The sequence below is a fragment of the Euprymna scolopes genome, chromosome 32 (genome assembly GCF_053919585.1).
Source record: "Euprymna scolopes isolate OS-2025 chromosome 32, ASM5391958v1, whole genome shotgun sequence".
NCBI classification, from domain to species: Eukaryota; Metazoa; Mollusca; class Cephalopoda; order Sepiida; family Sepiolidae; genus Euprymna; species Euprymna scolopes.
The window spans coordinates 14,853,190-14,870,755 of record NC_136513.1 but is presented as its reverse complement, the minus strand read 5'-3'; positions in this window follow the sequence as shown (position 1 = coordinate 14,870,755).

The following is a 17,566-nucleotide window of genomic DNA, read 5'->3' as shown; positions in this document are numbered from 1 at the left end:
TCTCCCATCGTTGTATGCAACTCTGAAGACCGTTTTTGTAGAACACCCCAGGTTGTTCCTCCAACCTTGACGTGACTTCAGAAATCAGGGTTGAATCATCTTGGAAACGCTTTCCTTTCAAAAACAACTTCATTTCTGGGAAGATGTGAAAGTCAGAGGGTGCAAGGTGAGCAGAGGAGGGAGGCCGTGGTAGGGTTCCATAACCACACGCCCGTGCTTCTAGTCTGGTGACATGCGAGTTGTGGATCGGGGCGTTGTCCTGCAGCGGGAGGGTAGCTTTGCTGATCTTTCCCAGCCTCTTGGTTTTGATAGCTTCCATTAATTCCCTCAAAAGTGAAGCATAATATGCTCCTGTCATTGAAGTACCCTTTGCCAGCGAAGGGCTGCGACCTTGCCTTCTTTAAATGTGGTGTGTCCAAGTGCTTCCACTCCCTTGATTGGCCTTTGGGCTCTGGATCATAGTGATGGGCTCAGGTTTCATCCTGTTTAATCAGACTTTTTAAAAAATTTTGACAATCTTCTTAGCACATCTCCAAATTATTTCTCGGGTACTCGACGCGTTCGCGCTTCTGGAATGATGTGAGGAACCTGAGAATCTATCTGGCAGACACCTTATGCATATGCAAATGGTCATTAATGATAGTTTCCAAATTTGTCCAATTTAGTGGGATGGGATGTGGCAGGATAGGGAAAAAGGGCGTTCGTTGCCCTTGTCAGGAAAAATGGTCGACCACTGGGTGATTCTATCGAGTCTCTGTGATAGCACCTCCACGCCTGTCCAATAGGCATAGGAATATAAAAGCCGGGCGAAACACAGGGCCTTTCTCCTCCTTAAGCAGTTTAGGATTGCCAACCGGTAATTTGTTTGAGTCACCAGCTCTAGGAAAGTTGTCGTCCATGACTGAAGAGGCTTCCCTCCTCTAGGTTTAACTTCAGAGTGTTACTTCTCCTCGACGGATGACCTGTGAAGATCTACGGATCAATCAGCACCGAGAGGGTTTGTCTACTGAAAATTATGTGATTAAAAAAGGACATTGTTGTGCTTTCATTGTTCATGGAAGAGGGGATAAGTAGTATGAGAGAGAGAGAGAGAGAGAGAGAGAGAGACAGAGCGAATGTATGGTTTAATTGTAAGTAAGTTTCATTCCACAGTGTGAATGCGGTATTATGGTGAATGGCGCCAGCCAAAAATATTCTTCAAAGTTCTAGAGATCGTTCAAAAAACCCTGGTTACATATCCCCTCTTACTTATTCAATACACTTATGGTAGATTCATGTTTTATTTAATGTATATGAAACAGATTCGCAAGCAGACGTCGTTTTGGGAACACATTGGTTTTCTATAATTGTTCTTTCGGTTGGTTTGATTATTTATTGCAAAGTTCTTTAAAAAATTGTAAATGTTTACTTCAACTACAACAGAATACCAACCAATAAATTTTGTTTTTTTTAATAACATTTCTGTGTCACTGATGACGAATCTGATATTCAAACCCGATGCAATTCACCGTTTGCACGGGATTAACCTCTGGACCTTCACATTATTTTGTGCCATATCACTGCCTTCGTTTATGGTATTCTTAACTGGTGCGTTGTGCGTGCACGCGCCCATAAAAGTGACTTGTCACGTCACGGAAGAATTTTTTAGAAGACATTTGAAATAACAAGAAAGATATTAAAAACAATAAAAAAATGTGATTCAGTTTTTCAATTACGTTGTTTTTGATGCTTTTTAATTGATCTAAAAAAATTTAAAAAAAAATTCACGAGCAGTTTAACACACATTTTTAGTTTTCGTATATTTTTAGGGGGGTATTCAATTATAGAACTTGTACATATTTAATAGGTGTTTCTGCAGTTTAATATAATGTTTTTTCCGTAAGTAACGCTCCATATGACCCGCACTCGTACTCCAATTTACCGTTTATCCATAAGTAAGTGCCGACATACACGGAGCAGAATAACTGTTCAATTTTTAACATTCTGTTTACATTGAGTGTGGAGGGGAAGCGGGGGACGGGTGTTGTCGTGCGCGACACCATCCGTACATTTTAATAACGACGGATAGTCGTAGCGTGAACGAATGCAGTGATATGGCGCAAAATAGTGCGAGGATCCAGGGGTTTTTACCATACAAACGGTAAATTTGCGACGGTTCTGAATATCAAATTCCTTACCAGTGACCCCGAAAACCTACAAAAAAATACCTGGTCGGCGTTCTGTTGTAGTTAAAGTTTCGTAAATGTTTACTTTAACTACCATAGACTACCGACTAAAGAAATTTGGTTATTTAAAGCCGTTTTTTTTTTTAGGGGGAGGGGTTGTCAGAGATTATTGTTATAGGTAAAAAATATTAGAAACACTTCTAACATTGGGGAAGACACTTACACCACAAAAAATAACGGTAATATAAATGCATAAGCACCAAAATTATTTTTGTTTTGTTTGTTAGTTAAATCCGGCTTAAAAAAAGAACAATAATAACAATAACAAATAATGAGAAAACCTCAAACTTCAAGCCAAATAGAAAGTTTTATTTGTTACGTATTTTTTTTATTCAAAAAAAAAATAAAAGGTACTCATTTTTGTTTACAAGTGTTACTAATCTTGACTTGCACCATTTTTGTTGATAATAATTACCTTTAACTATAATCTCTGGCCAAAAAAATATACTGCGAAGGAGGAAACGAACGTGAAAAACGTGAAGTTGCGTCCATCGCCAAAACGTAAGTTACGGCCGTTTAAATTAGATTACTGATTTATTAATATTTTTTTTTTACTGTTCTTTACGCACACGCACGCACACACGCACATATTTATATGTAATGTAACTACTTGGGACAATGATTTCACATACGAATACATAACAAAGTACTTATTTAGGTAGCTCAATAATGATATCCCGTTATTATGAGTAGACACCCAATTATTTATTAATTGTCAGAGACTACCTATTTCTATTAACGTGGTATCTTTACAGGAAAGTTCACGCACGCACGCACACACACACACACACACACACCCACATGAACATATATGGTATTTATTTGGGAAGTATTACGGTTAAGCCCAGCAAACTCGAAAGTAAGTTCGACAACTCTAGATGGGTCACATCAGCATTTACACCGTCAAGTAACGATATTACGAATTAATTATTTTTAAACATAAAATAAAAAATATTTAATTAATATTTGATGCAAAATATTGAAAATGATTTAAATATTTGGCCGACATACACGAGTGCTACCCTACTAGGTAAATACGACTCTGAGGTTGAACGCTGTTCGATTGAGGGAGACATCATTATTTTTACAAAGAAATAATTTTTGCGTGTGTTAACTAGCTTTATTTATTTATTAATTTATTTATTTTGGCTGGAAATTTGCGCATGATTTTTGTCATGATTTTATCTGTTTTTTTTTCTTTTTTTTATTGTTTTGACTTTGGGGAAGGATATTTTTTTTGCGGAATTTCTGTCATTATTAACAGGAAGATAGGTGAAAAAACTTTACTTGGGGGGCGGATTTAATAAAAAAAAAATGAAAGTAAAACAAAACAAATAAAATATTTGGTGCTATGCACCTATGTTACCGTTACTTTTTAAATGGGTTAAGTGCCTTCCTCAATGTTTTAAAAAATATATGTTATTAAATTGTCAGATGAAAGTACCCGCGGTATTTTTGAATAGTATTTTCAAGTTTAATTAAATTTTTCGATTTTTTCATTAAATTGTTAGGTGAACGACAGAATAGGTACACCGCACCCTAATGTCCCATGCCTTATCTGTTTTTTTTTTTTGGGGGGGGGGGTTAGTGGATATTTTTTTTGCCGGAATTTATGTAATTATTAACAGGAAAATTGCTGAAAAAAAACTTTACATTTTTTTTTTGGGGGGGGGGTTAATAAACAAACAAAATGAAAGCAAAGCAAAACAAAACAAAATTTGGTGCTTATGCACTTATGTTAATGGTTTAATTGCCTACCCCAATATTTGAAGAGTCTCTAATTGTTTTTAAAATTTGAACTTGTTCCCGTACCCCAACCCAACACCAAAATTGAAAAATTACAAGTCCGCGGCCACTGAAAATTGTACCCTATTCAGTCAGGTCACCCAGCCACACATATATAAGTGGCACTAAGTAGAATGGCCTATACTTTTTTGTTTTTTGTTTTATATGGGCATCACCACTAATCAAGGCCAAGAGGTAACTCGCTGCTAAGGGTTAAAGAGTGTACATTAGAAATTGGACAATATAGTAACCGTTAGTATGGAGATTCGGTAAATTTGTTAACTGATATCAACGGCTCATCAAAAACTTGTTTACATTAAACTTGAAGACAACCATATCGTAGTCAGCTGGAAAGCAGAAAAACTGAAGACAATTCCATCCGCATGCAGTTCTAAGAAAGGAGGTGTGCTCATGGAATCTATGTTTAGGTTTAGGCAAAGATAGAGTGGGGGATATTAGTGATAGTGTTTTCTGCTAGACGGGTGTTTCTTGTGAAAGTTTGGCGAGGAGGTCCATAGAATGGAGCTCAGACAAGCACTTGCCATGAAAATAACGATAGAGGAGGTACAAACTCGCAACATCTCTTCTGTGAGAAAGAGATTGCAGGGAAGAAAAAGGCACATCCCCGACAAGGCTACAAAGTCTATTTTGAACACTATCACGACTTGATGTCCTTTCTAGCAGCTTCTGCCCAGATGTAGCAACAGTACCCCATTCTTGGACGTACTAGGCTCTTATATTGCTAGAGAATTGCATCAACAGTGAAATATCTACTGGGTCGATAGAAGGACCCCCCCCCCATTTTTCCGGTGGTCTTGGCAACGGATTTAATGAATGTATTCCATTTAATACCTGGAGTAAATGTGAAGCCCAGAAGCTTGTCAAAACATGAGGCCTACACAAGATTAGAGCCATTCATTTCAATTGATGTCAGATGGGAGTCAGAGTGTTGATGATGTAAAGATAAAAGATCGGTTTTAGATTAATTAAACATAACAAGCCACCTCGTTCCCCTATTGCACCAATTACTCAAGATCAGAGGAGAGAGAATCAGAGAGAAATTGGTCGTTTAGGGTCTGAGATGTGCATCCATAGATAGTAGTGTCATCAGCATAAATGTCTACGAATGATATAAGCATATTATTTGGAAGATCATTAATATATATCAGGAAGATAGTTGGGCCATTGATTGACCCCTGAGGGATTCCAGCATTAATATTAAGGACTTTTGAATTCTGACCATCAACCACTACTGTTAATCACCTATCAGAGAGAAATGATTTACTAATTGAGAACACATTTCCAGCAATGCCGTAGCTGGAGATCTAGTGAAGTTAACCCTTATGCAATACTCTATCAAAGGCCTTTAATATGTCAAGATCCATTGCCCTAGCCTAGAAAGGTAGCCTCCGTAGAGAGATTCGCCAATCCTATGATTATATAACTGTAAGCACATCTCCTGTAGATCGAGCAGAACGGAAACCATATTACGTGTCAATAAGAATGTTATTTTTACTGAGATGGTTGATTACTTCTCAATTTAACACATATTCTAGCAACTTAGCCATGACGCACAGGAGACTTATTGGCCTGTACTGTGAGGGAGATGAGCGGTCACCTGAATTATTAAATACGGGGCATATTGATGGGATTTTCCAGGGTAACGGGAAGCAATTCTCCTTAAGACAACGTTTAAACAGTTTTGTAAGGATGGGCGCACGTTCTGGTTGCTGTCTTTAGAATACTATAATTGAAATACCGGCAGGCCGGTTGCTTTACTGGAATCATGGTGTTTGATAAGCTTGGCAACATCACACACACATATTTGTATATCACATAGCATATTTTCTGATACAGAAGGAAATATTGGAGCTTGGCAGCCTTGGTTGCAATGGTTAGAATTAGCTGTAAAGTTCTTGGCAAAGAGTTTGGCTTTGTATGATGCTGACGAGATTACCTCAGGTCCATTTATGAGAGTTGAGATAGAGCACACGCTTTTGTTCAGGATTCTGTTTGCTATTTGCCAAAATTGGTGGGAACCAAGCCGCTGCTCCGCTACTTTGAAATTGATGGATTAAACACACACCTCTCTTGGGTTCTTTATTACTTTTTTGCAGTGGTTGTTGGCAGTTCTGAAAGCGGCTTTAGTCTCAGTACATCTACTACGTTGGAAACAATAGAAAAGTGTTTTCTATGCGTAATGGCAGCAGCACATTCGTAGAGAACCATATCATGCTGTTAAATTTGTATTGAATGTTTTCGAGGGTATGAAACGGTATATGCCTACAATTAACCATTCTGTCAGGTCTGATACTATAGAGGGCATATTGTTTTTAAACATCGAACGCAGAGGTAGATAAATGTGAGGAAGCTATTCCAGTAAGCCACAGAGTATCGATATACGGTACGAGGGAGAGGTGCATCTGGGGACTTATTACATTTCATTTTTACCTTAACTGATACAACTGAGTGGTCGGAAGATCCAAGTGGAGACAGAAAAGAAGCTGCACACATTTCAGGACAAGTTGTAAGAAAGAGGTCTTGGCGACTTGCATACTGACCGTCAATATCGGGAACAGGGGTGGGTTCATGAACAATCTGAGTAAGGTCATAAGCAATGGAGAAATAATGACAGAACCTTCCCTCGTAATCGGCCTTGTTTGAGTGAGTTAACCATTCCACATTGTGAACATTGAAGTTTCAACAGGCATGAATATTAGCATAAGGATAAGCAGATAGGGCGTGGTCAATTTTTATCAGATATGCCTTTAAAGGTAGTAACTCCGCTGTTGTAGGGGCGATAGAGAGCAAATATAAATGCAGTGATTTGAGCAAGTGCAACCCGCGAGCACATATAGGGTAAGTTATGATCTTCTCTGGAGATGTCCCTGCCACATGGAATACCGTCTTTTATATAGGCACATATTCCATGCCCATGGCGATCTTGAGGGTAATATTTGGAAGTTAAATTAGAGTCTCATTTAATTATGAACTCATCTAGGTGGATGGTCTGTCTAATGCCAGTTTCACTTAGAAATAATATGTCTGGTTTAGTCTCCTGTAATTGGATTTACACATCTGGAAGGTAAGAGTGTATACCCGTGATTTTAGAGAAGGAGACCTGGTAGTAGGGGTCTATGTTAGATTTGGAGATCCGGGATTAATCGTGTGTTTTTTATTGAGCCTTTTCATGATGGTGTTTTGGGATTTGTGGACTAGGTCGACAGACATGTCTGGAGCAGGGCAGAGAGTGAAAGTAAGAGAGAAATAGAAATAAACAATTTTTTGTAGCACATGAAAGGTAAAGCCGTAACAATTACCACCTAATATGGCATCGAGAGGCCCCACCAGAAACTACATTGTCAAGAATCCATTAATTAAATGTCAATAGAGGAACTCCAGTACATTGGACTTGCTGATAGGACAGCCTTCTTAGTGGTTAATCCAAGGTTCTGGTCCCTGTCTATCAGGCTGATAACGTCAGCCCTAATAAAAAGTTTAGCTCCAGCACCCTTACTAGTAACATTCTTACAAGGGTAGACATATAAGCAGAAAATTTCCAACACCCCTCGTGGATTTCACGAAAAATACTGCCAATCTAGAAAACAGATTTTTCTTCTCCCTTTGTAAGAAAAATCACTAATTAAAAATGAGGAATAAGGGACAACAAAAGAGAGGCGAGAGTAACGGGAGCTGCCGATAACGCAATCACAATGCATTGTCTACTCTCCATTAACAAAAATAAGTATTATACTCAATAAAAGTCAATCTGGTGTGTTTAAGTGAGGGTTAGGTGAAATATTCCTCTGTCGCCAATTGAAAATAAAAACAATTGCAAAATCTGTTATGCTATCAACTAAGAAAATATAAACATTTATGGAAAGAAACATCTCTTTCAATTCAAAACATAATGATTAATAATGGTAAAAGTTTGCTCACAACCATAAATCACCCTAAAACATGTATGCAATTAGAGCTGGCTACTTTTACGATAAGCTTCTTTTTTTTATTTTGACTCGTGTAGACTTCTTTTTTCCTTCCCTCTCTCACTCGATCTTTCCCTCTCTTTCTCTCTTACTCTTCACTAACTGAATTTCTTCGCGCTCTTAAATTCAATCACATTTTCCGGTGTATATTCAATTACATTCGCTTTCTCTCTCTCTATCTCTCCTTTTCTTTCTCATTTAGAGCATACATATAGTAGACTCCTATTACGACACTCGCATCGAAAAAATGTTGGCGTTCGCAGGGTTGAAGACAAATCGCAAGAAGCTTGGTTGCGTACGGTGGAGGAATGAAAGAGATAGGATGCCGGAGATAACGAATAGGAAGGAACGAGCAAGGAAGTTTCATGATGGAGGAAAACATAGCAAATACGATCGGGTGAATAATAAGTTTTTTTCCGCTCTGAAATAAGATACAAGGAACATGCGTTCGTCTCAAAGGTGTAACAGATTTATTAGACTTATTAAAAAGTCACTTTACGTGTAATCAATTAGAACTACTACCGCAATCAAGCAAATAATTTATATTTGAATAAACTGGGATATGTGCAGAACTTTATATATTCCTAACAAAAATCTACTGTCTAAAGCTATTACATCGATCGCTATGAAATTTGACACGCAAGTAGACGATGTAAGGGGTGGCACTCTGTGATCTACGTGCAGTAAAATCTAGCTTAATCTAGAAAAGGGGGCACAACTAGGGATAGCGTGCTCTCAGATGGACCAAAGACTTTGAAGTAACTCGTAATCGTTTTGAGCGTCCACACTGACGACAGAACCTGTAAAATCCACTTTTTCCTGATAAGGTAACTTTGTTTACACCTATAAAATATTTTTTATCAAATTATTGTTAAAAACATACGCCATTTAAATAGAACATCATTTCCGAAACGATCGTAAAAACTATTGATTCTGTTTGTATTTCCTTTTGAAACCGATTTTCAATTCCAAATTATATATCATTTTACTCATATATATATATATATATATATATATATATATACATATATATATATGCATACATATATACATATATATATATATATAATATATTCTCATGGCTACATACAGTATCTATGTTTTATAAGTAAGTAGCAGTTCAGCCTGAGTTTGTTTGTGCCCTATATACTGGTCACACCTTGTCCTACGTGTGACTTCAATTTATGTAAGATTTCAAATGTTTTGACCAAAATTTTCTGAGTTATTCTGTAGAGACCACCGAAGTATTTTTTTTAAAATTTAAGTCAATTTCGACGTATTAACGTGTCTTATTTTAGTCTCAAATCAAAATAAAATTGTTGAGCTCTGTTCAAGTTACCTACGTCTAATACATTAAGTGTTTAGATTCAAAATTAGCTGAGGAATTTGTAAGAATCTGCAAAGGTCAACTCGTTCAACTTTGACATTTTTGCAGCCAAATTTTGCCTCAAAACCGATTAAAATCCTTGCTATATCTCTGAATACCCTTTATGTATAAACTATGTGAAACTAATTCTAATTTTAATTCAAGTAAATAAGTTTTATAAATATTGTTAAGGCCTAAAATTATAGACCATATCCAACTCAGCTTTTGCTTATATTTTTTTATTTAATATGCATATATTTAATTATAATTAAAATAACAGGTTATCGGATTGAGAAACTTTGAACACACTTATCTGATAATTACAAGATATACATTGATAAAAAAATATATTAAATCAGTAAAAAGTTATAAAACTCTTTATTAATACTAGATTGTCGTATGTAAAAACTGCGTAAAATTATTGAAATATAAAAATTTAAAAAAATATTTTGCATATAAATAATAATGATTTTGCTGATATTGATAATAGTATAAGTAAATATATAAGTAAAACATGAAAAAATAATATAAATGTAAGAAACTGATGAATTTACTAATCGACATTAGCAAATATGAAGTACACATTTATAACTTATGACTATCGATTGAACTCATTTTTAATACTAACATTTTATATTGGAAAGATTAATGAATTAATTTATAATAAAAATCGATTTAATTTTTGTAAATAATATTAAGTTAAAACCTTACAACTCTATTAAAAATACTTATTAGTTCAATATGGATGTATATGCGTTGTGAGTGTTTGTAATATGAATAAAATAAAAAAAAGTATATGTAAAGTTAATATTTCGTTAGTCCATCGAAACTTCTGACCGATCAACAATACGGATTTAATCGTGACCGCTTCACCGCAGACATCCTAACTGTAATCTCTGAGCGTATATGCCATTAATTTGACAAAGCAGGAGAGGGTAGAGGGTAGCTCCATATATATCTAAGGCTTTTGACAGGGTATGCCACGAAGGTATTCTCAGGAAAATCAGATCATATAGTATCACTGGAGGAATCTTCAACATAAATACATCCTTCTTAGATAAGAGAAAATCCAGGCTGTTTCTGATGGTCGTACGTCAAAACAATATGATACAAATGCGGGAGTATCTCAGGGGCTTATCCTTGGACGTCTATTATTTCTAATATTAATAAATGACCTCCCTGACAAAATTGTCTGTGAGATTAATATATACACTGTTGACACTACTCACTATAACCGCCACTACAGGGAAACAAATGAACACATGTATAAAGAAATGGAAAAACACTAGAGGATGACCTCCGATCTGTAGTGGAATGGGAATAGTGGATGGTCACATTTAATGCTGCATAAGACTAAACTTGTTCCCTTCAATAACTACAAGAAACATGCTCTACCACCAATAGCAATGATCAAATACTCTTTATCTTAAAGCACATTCTTTAGGCTCCTCGGTCTAAGTTCATAGGAAATATGAGATGGAATAATTATATTGAGAGCATTGCCAGAAACGCTACGGAACAGGTGTGTTCGTTCTACCGTGCTAGAAAGGTACTAACGCCCGAAAGTATCATGTACCTCTATAAGGCCACCATTCGCCCATGTATGGAGTAGTGTTGTGCTTTTTTGACTGGTGCATCTGCAACTAGTCTCTCACTCCTAGAAAATGTTCAAAAGAGAGTCGCCAACCTAATAGGTCCTGAACTGTTCTCTAAGCTTCATCCTCTGTCGCAGCGACGTAATGTAGCATCCCCCTGCCTGTTCTACGAGTACTTCAACGGTGAATGATCTGACGAACTCCAAGCACTTGTGCCACCTCGACGTAAGTACCCCCGACAAATCCGACAAACAGCAAAATCCCACCCCTTAACAGTTGAGATCCCTAGATGTAAGAGAGCCTTCTACTCCAGTATTGTTTTCCTCCAAAACCGCTGGACGTTGGAATTCCCTTCTGAGTTTCTGCTTCCCCAACTCTATTGATATGCAGAAGTTCAAATGTGAGTGAATCAACATATTGCTGTCCAACTCACCTCATAGTACCCCTGTAGCTCATGTCCCTGATAGTAGTCCCCCTACAACAAAGTGGTAATGTCCTGTGTTTAGGGTGAAATTGCAAGAAAAAATTTAAAAAACAGACACACATATATGCATATATACATTTAAACAATGTGTAGATACATGTATACTTATATATTATGCATACACCCCCATATATATATATATATATATACACACACACATATATATATATATATATATATATATATATATATATTATGCACCTACTTATATTTGAGGAGCAGATATATGCATATCAAAATTATAATTACATTTATACCTGCAAAATTTATACATACATATATGCATATTTATATACATGCACACAAATATATGCATATATATGCATTATATGTAGGCATTCATATCTATGTTTATATAACGATAAATATATATATATATATATACATATATATTATGTATAGGCATTCCTATCTATGTTTATATATATATTTGTATATATATATATATATATATATATATATATATATATATATATATATATGTATGTATGTATGTATATGTGTATATGCATAGGGTGAATGACAGCGGGACATAATTGCCCGCGTAATAGTAGGATATTGTTCTTAATTTGACATGTGAAATTTAATTTCTTCACACGAATCTTTACAATAATGTTACAAGTAAATATAATGCTAATAGACATACTGTCTATTATCTTCACAACAATTGTACGCAAACAAACATAGTGATTCTTACTTAAACAATTCTAAGCAATTCTGATACGTAGCTGTTGTTTTACGCATATAAAGTTTTATTTTTATTCAATTCTTATACGTGTATTTTTCTCTTTTATTATTAATACTAGCGGGGGTACCCGGCGTTGCCCGAGTGTTTGTTTCCGAGACGGGGGTGGAGTTTTAAAAAAAATGTTATGGTAGGTAAGTAGGAAGGATCAAACCCGGAGTCATGAGTAAAAGTAGGAAAATAAAGTGTGAAAAAAAAACAAAAAAAAACATCTGCAACGTTAACAGTTCGGCCACCAAGAAAAGTCCATTCCAGTTGTTTAGGAAAAAAAAAAAACGACTACGGTAGGTCGGCGCGAACGTGAAAATATAATGTGAATTGTCCAGCACGCTAACCACTACGCCACAGAGCACTGCAGCTTAGTTTAGTGATTTTAAATAACTTCACACGAAAGAACTACGAAGCCAAACCGGTGTTCTCTTCTCAACTGTTCCTTGTGAACGATCCCCAAACGGTGTTAAGTGGTGGCAGGGGAAGGAGGAATTTATTAGAGAGAAAATATTTACCACTTCCATTGATCTTAACCGATTTTGGCCGTGACTTTTCAGCAGAAAAAGTATAGAAATCTAAGATTATCGAGGATTTTGAGCAATAATAAGCCTATAACACACGTCAGATATTGTTCTGCCGTTTGTGCATATTATATTTGCATGAAATATCTTGATTTTTAATCCTATTAAGGTCAAAATCCGCGGGAAAAATGAGTTAATGTTATTTATATAGAGATTAATTTACTAAAAATATTAAATATACAGTACATTTGATATGGTGTATTTAATAATTTTCAATACAAAGTAAAAGGCTTTGTACTGAATTTTTATGATCAGAATTGAACGACATATTCTCAGGTATTATTGGATGTGTTTTTCATTATTGCTCTCTTTAGATTTTTTAAGTTTTATGTAAATAAATATGTATACTTCGGGTTTTGGCCAATAGTAATTGCTCGAGAATATAACTTCTCTCAGAAGTTTCTAGATATTATACGTGTACTTGTTGTCAAATATAATATTAGCTAAATTAAAGGAAAGAAAGTTTCCATCTACTTTAAGATACTCCAGTAACGTATAAAATACCACGCATATTACACATACATTTTAAAGTATTCTCTAGCCATTATTCTCACTAATCAACCTTTTCTAAACAGTCTTTAATGCACACGAGAATATATATATATATATATATATATATATATATATATATATATATATATATTATACATCCAAACAAATTATGGGCGACTTTCTAAATAAATACAGGCTTAGAGGCGACGTTAATATTAACCATATTCGTAGATGTAAAATTATAAGCGACAAAGATGAACAGTAAATTAATATAGGGTTCGTGGCCTAACTGTTAAGGTTCCTGACTGTGGTAAACCCAGCCTGGAGTTCGACCCCTACAAACAGTCGGGCTACGCTGATGAGAGTTACTGAACTCGAAACACTCGTGTACGAAGATTACTGTTTTAAAAATAATAAATATATAAAAATTTTATAGATACATCCCAAAAAATATGCCGGATTTTCTAAATAAATACTAGCCTCAAAGCGATGACAATATTAACCGAATTCATCGTTTGAAACAAAAACACTAACAACAAATATAAATTTATCAGCGATAAAAATAAACAGTAACGTTATCTAGGGTATTTGCCTAACGGTAAAATCTCCGGACTCTGGAAAACAGCCTGTAGTTCGATCCCTAAAAACAATCGAACTACGCGAACTACGCGTGTACGTAGATTACTGATTTAAAAATATGAAATAACTTAAAGGTTATATATAGGCCGAAACAAATTATGCGCGCTTTTCTTAATAAATATGTGCTTCGAGGCGAAGCCAATATTTACCGTATTCATCGCTTGAAAAACAACAACAACAACAACAAGTGTAAATTAATAAGCCATAAAAATTAACATTAAATCATCTAGGGTTCGTGGCTTAACGGTTTAGGCGCCGATCTCTGGTAAACACAGCCTGGAGTTCGATCGCTAAAAACAGTCGAACTACTTTGATCATAGTTAGTGAAAACGTTACACACGTTTACGTAGATTACTGTTTCAAAAAAAATAAATAAATAAAATGTTATATATACGTCCAAACAAACGATGCGCGACTTTCTAAATAAATACGAGCTTCGAGGCGAAGCCAATATTTATCGTATTAATCGTTTGAAAAAAAAAACAACAACAAAAATTGTAAATTTTTAAGCGTTAAAAATGAAGAGTAAAGTCCTCAAGGGTTCGTGGCTTACCGGTTAATGCGCCGGACTGTGGTAAACACAGCCTGGAGTTAAACCCCTAAAACAGTGGAGCTACGCTGATCAGAAATACGAGCATACGAAGATTACTGTTTTAAAAATAATAAATATATAAAAAACATATATATATATATATATATATATATATATATATATATATATATATATATATATATATATATATATATATATATATACGTCCAAACAAATTATGTGCACCTTTCTTAATAAATACGATTGTCGAGGCGGAACCAATATTACCCGTATTCATCGTTTGAAAAAAAAAACAAAAAAAAACAACAAATATTAATGAATAAGCGATAAAAAATTAACAGGAAAGTCCTCTAGGGTTCGTGGTCTAAGGGTAAAGGTGCCGGTCTGTGATAAACACAGCCGGGAGTTCGATCCCTAAAAACAGCCGAGCATCGCTGATGAGAGTTAGTGAACTCGAAACACGCGGGTACGTACGTTATGGTTTTAAAAATAATAAATATATAAACTGTTTTATATATACGTTCAAACAAATTATGTGCGCTTTTCATAATACGAGCATCGAGGCGAAGCCAATGTTAACCGTATTCATCGTTTACAACAAATACAACAACACATGTAAATTTATAAGCGATATAAAAGAATATTAAAGTCATCTAGGGTTCGTGGCCTAACGATTTAGGAGCCGGACTGTGGTAAACATGGCCTGGAGTTCGATCCCTAAAAATATGTACAACAACGCTGATGAAAGTTAGTGAACTCGAAACACGCGTGTACGTAGGTTACTGTTTTAAAAATAATAAATAAATAAAAATGTTATATATACGTCCAAATCAACTATGGGCGACGACCTAAATAAATACTAGCTTCGAGGCGAAGCCAATAGTAACCGTATTCATCGTTTGAAAAAAGCAACAACGACAAATGTAAATTTATAAGCGATAAAAATAAACAATACACCCCTCTAAGCATCGTGGCCTTACGGTTAAGGGGCTAGACTGTGATAAACACAGCCTGGAGTTCCATCCTTAAAAACAGTCGAGCTACGCTGGTTAAATTAATTAACTTGAAACACGCGTGTACAAAGAAAACCGTTTTGAAAATAATAAATCAATAAAAATGTTATATATACGTGCAAAAAATTATGGGCGAGTTTCTATATTAATACGAGCTTTGAGGCGAAGCCAATATGTACTGTATTCATTGTTTGCAAAAGAAACAACGACACCAACAAATGTAAATTTATAAGCGATAAAAATGAAGAGTAAAATATTCTAGGGTTCGTGACCTAACGGTTAAGGCGCCGGACTGTGGTAAACACAGCCTGGAGTTCGGTCCCTAAAAAAGGTGATCTACCCTGATGAGAGATTGTGAACTCGAAATGCGCGTGTACGAAGATTACTGTTTTAAAAATAATAAATAGATAAAATGTTATATATATATATATATATATATATATATATATATATATATATATATATATATGTGTGTGTGTGTGTCTGTGTGTGTGTGTGTGTGTGTGTCCAAATAAATTATGGGCCCCTTTCTTAATAAATACGAGCTTCGAGGCGAAGCCAATATTAAACGTATTCATCGTTTGAAAAAAAAGACAACATCAACGAATGTAAATAAGCGATAAATATGAACAGTAAATCATCTACGGTTCGTGGCGCCGGATTGTGTGAAACACAGCCTGGAGTTCGATGCCTAAAACAGTCGAGCTCCGCTGATGAGAGTTAGTGAACTCGAAACACGCGGGTACGTACGTTACTGTTTTAAAAATAATAAATAAATAAAAATGTTATATATACGTCCAAACAAATTATGTGCGACTTTCTAAATAAATACGAGCTTCGAGGAAAAGACAATATCAACCGTATTTATCGTTTGAAAAAGAAATAACTGCAACAACAAATGCAAATGTATAAACGATAAAAATGAAGAGTACAGTCATCTAGGGTTCGTGACCTAAGGGTTAAGGCGCCGGACTGTGGTAAACACAGCCTGGAGTTCGTATCATAAAAAAAAAGTCGAGCTAGCCTGGAAGAGTTAGCGAACTCGAAACACGACCTTACGTAGATTACGGTTTTGAAAATGATATATATATATATATATATATATATATATTTTTATATATATATATATATATATATGCACAGACACCGTGGGTTCGCAAGTGATTCTGGTGTATATTTGGATAGCCGGCCCCATATCCCCGAGCATTCAGCAGAATTTTTATCTTGATCTTTAGAGACTGAGTGTTCCCTCTCTACGTCGAAACCCATCATCATGTTGCTTTAGGCATGATCGCTCTATTAGTGCTGGCTGTAGCAAATTATATATGCATAAGACGTGATCTTGATCGTTGAGAATTGATTGTACTATCCTTAGGTGGGAATCTCATCGTGCGAAGTATCGTCATAATCGGTCACGTGCTGTGTGCTGTAAGAGAATTATATATATATATATATATATATATATATATAGATATATATATAGAGATATACATATATATAGATATAGATATAGATATATAGATATATAGATATCTATATAGAAAGAGAGAGGGAGAGAGAGATAGAGAGAGAGAAATAAAAAGGAACAATCCGCATTATATTTTATTTCTCTATTTTGTCGGAATACTATTTCAATTATTTTCATCATATATATATATATATATATATATATATATATATATATATATAATTTTTTAATTTTTTATTGAGCCCATAATAAATTTGCATTACTTTTTCCATTGGATTTTCACCCCAGGAGATGAGGTAGAGTACAAATTTCATCGGAATTTATAGGTGGACTGAAATTTAAACTTACAGAAATGGATAGAAAGTTATTGGGGTGGTATTAAATAGATAGGAAGGTCGTGTGGTAGTGTGAGGAGGTTTTATAGTGGAATTTCAGTTGTGAAAAGACGCTAGAGCTTCTATTAGATACGTTTGAAAAAAGAAAAAAGAAAACAGAAAGAAAAAAAAGTAGACGTTAAAGTTTTAAAAATACTTAGGGGGAGTAGTGGGAGTAGAGGTTTTTTGCGTCATGCTATCTGTTGTTGTGTAAGAGGGAGTAGGAGTAAGTGATCAGTAGCCACCGTAGCAGTTGGTAAATATTGTCA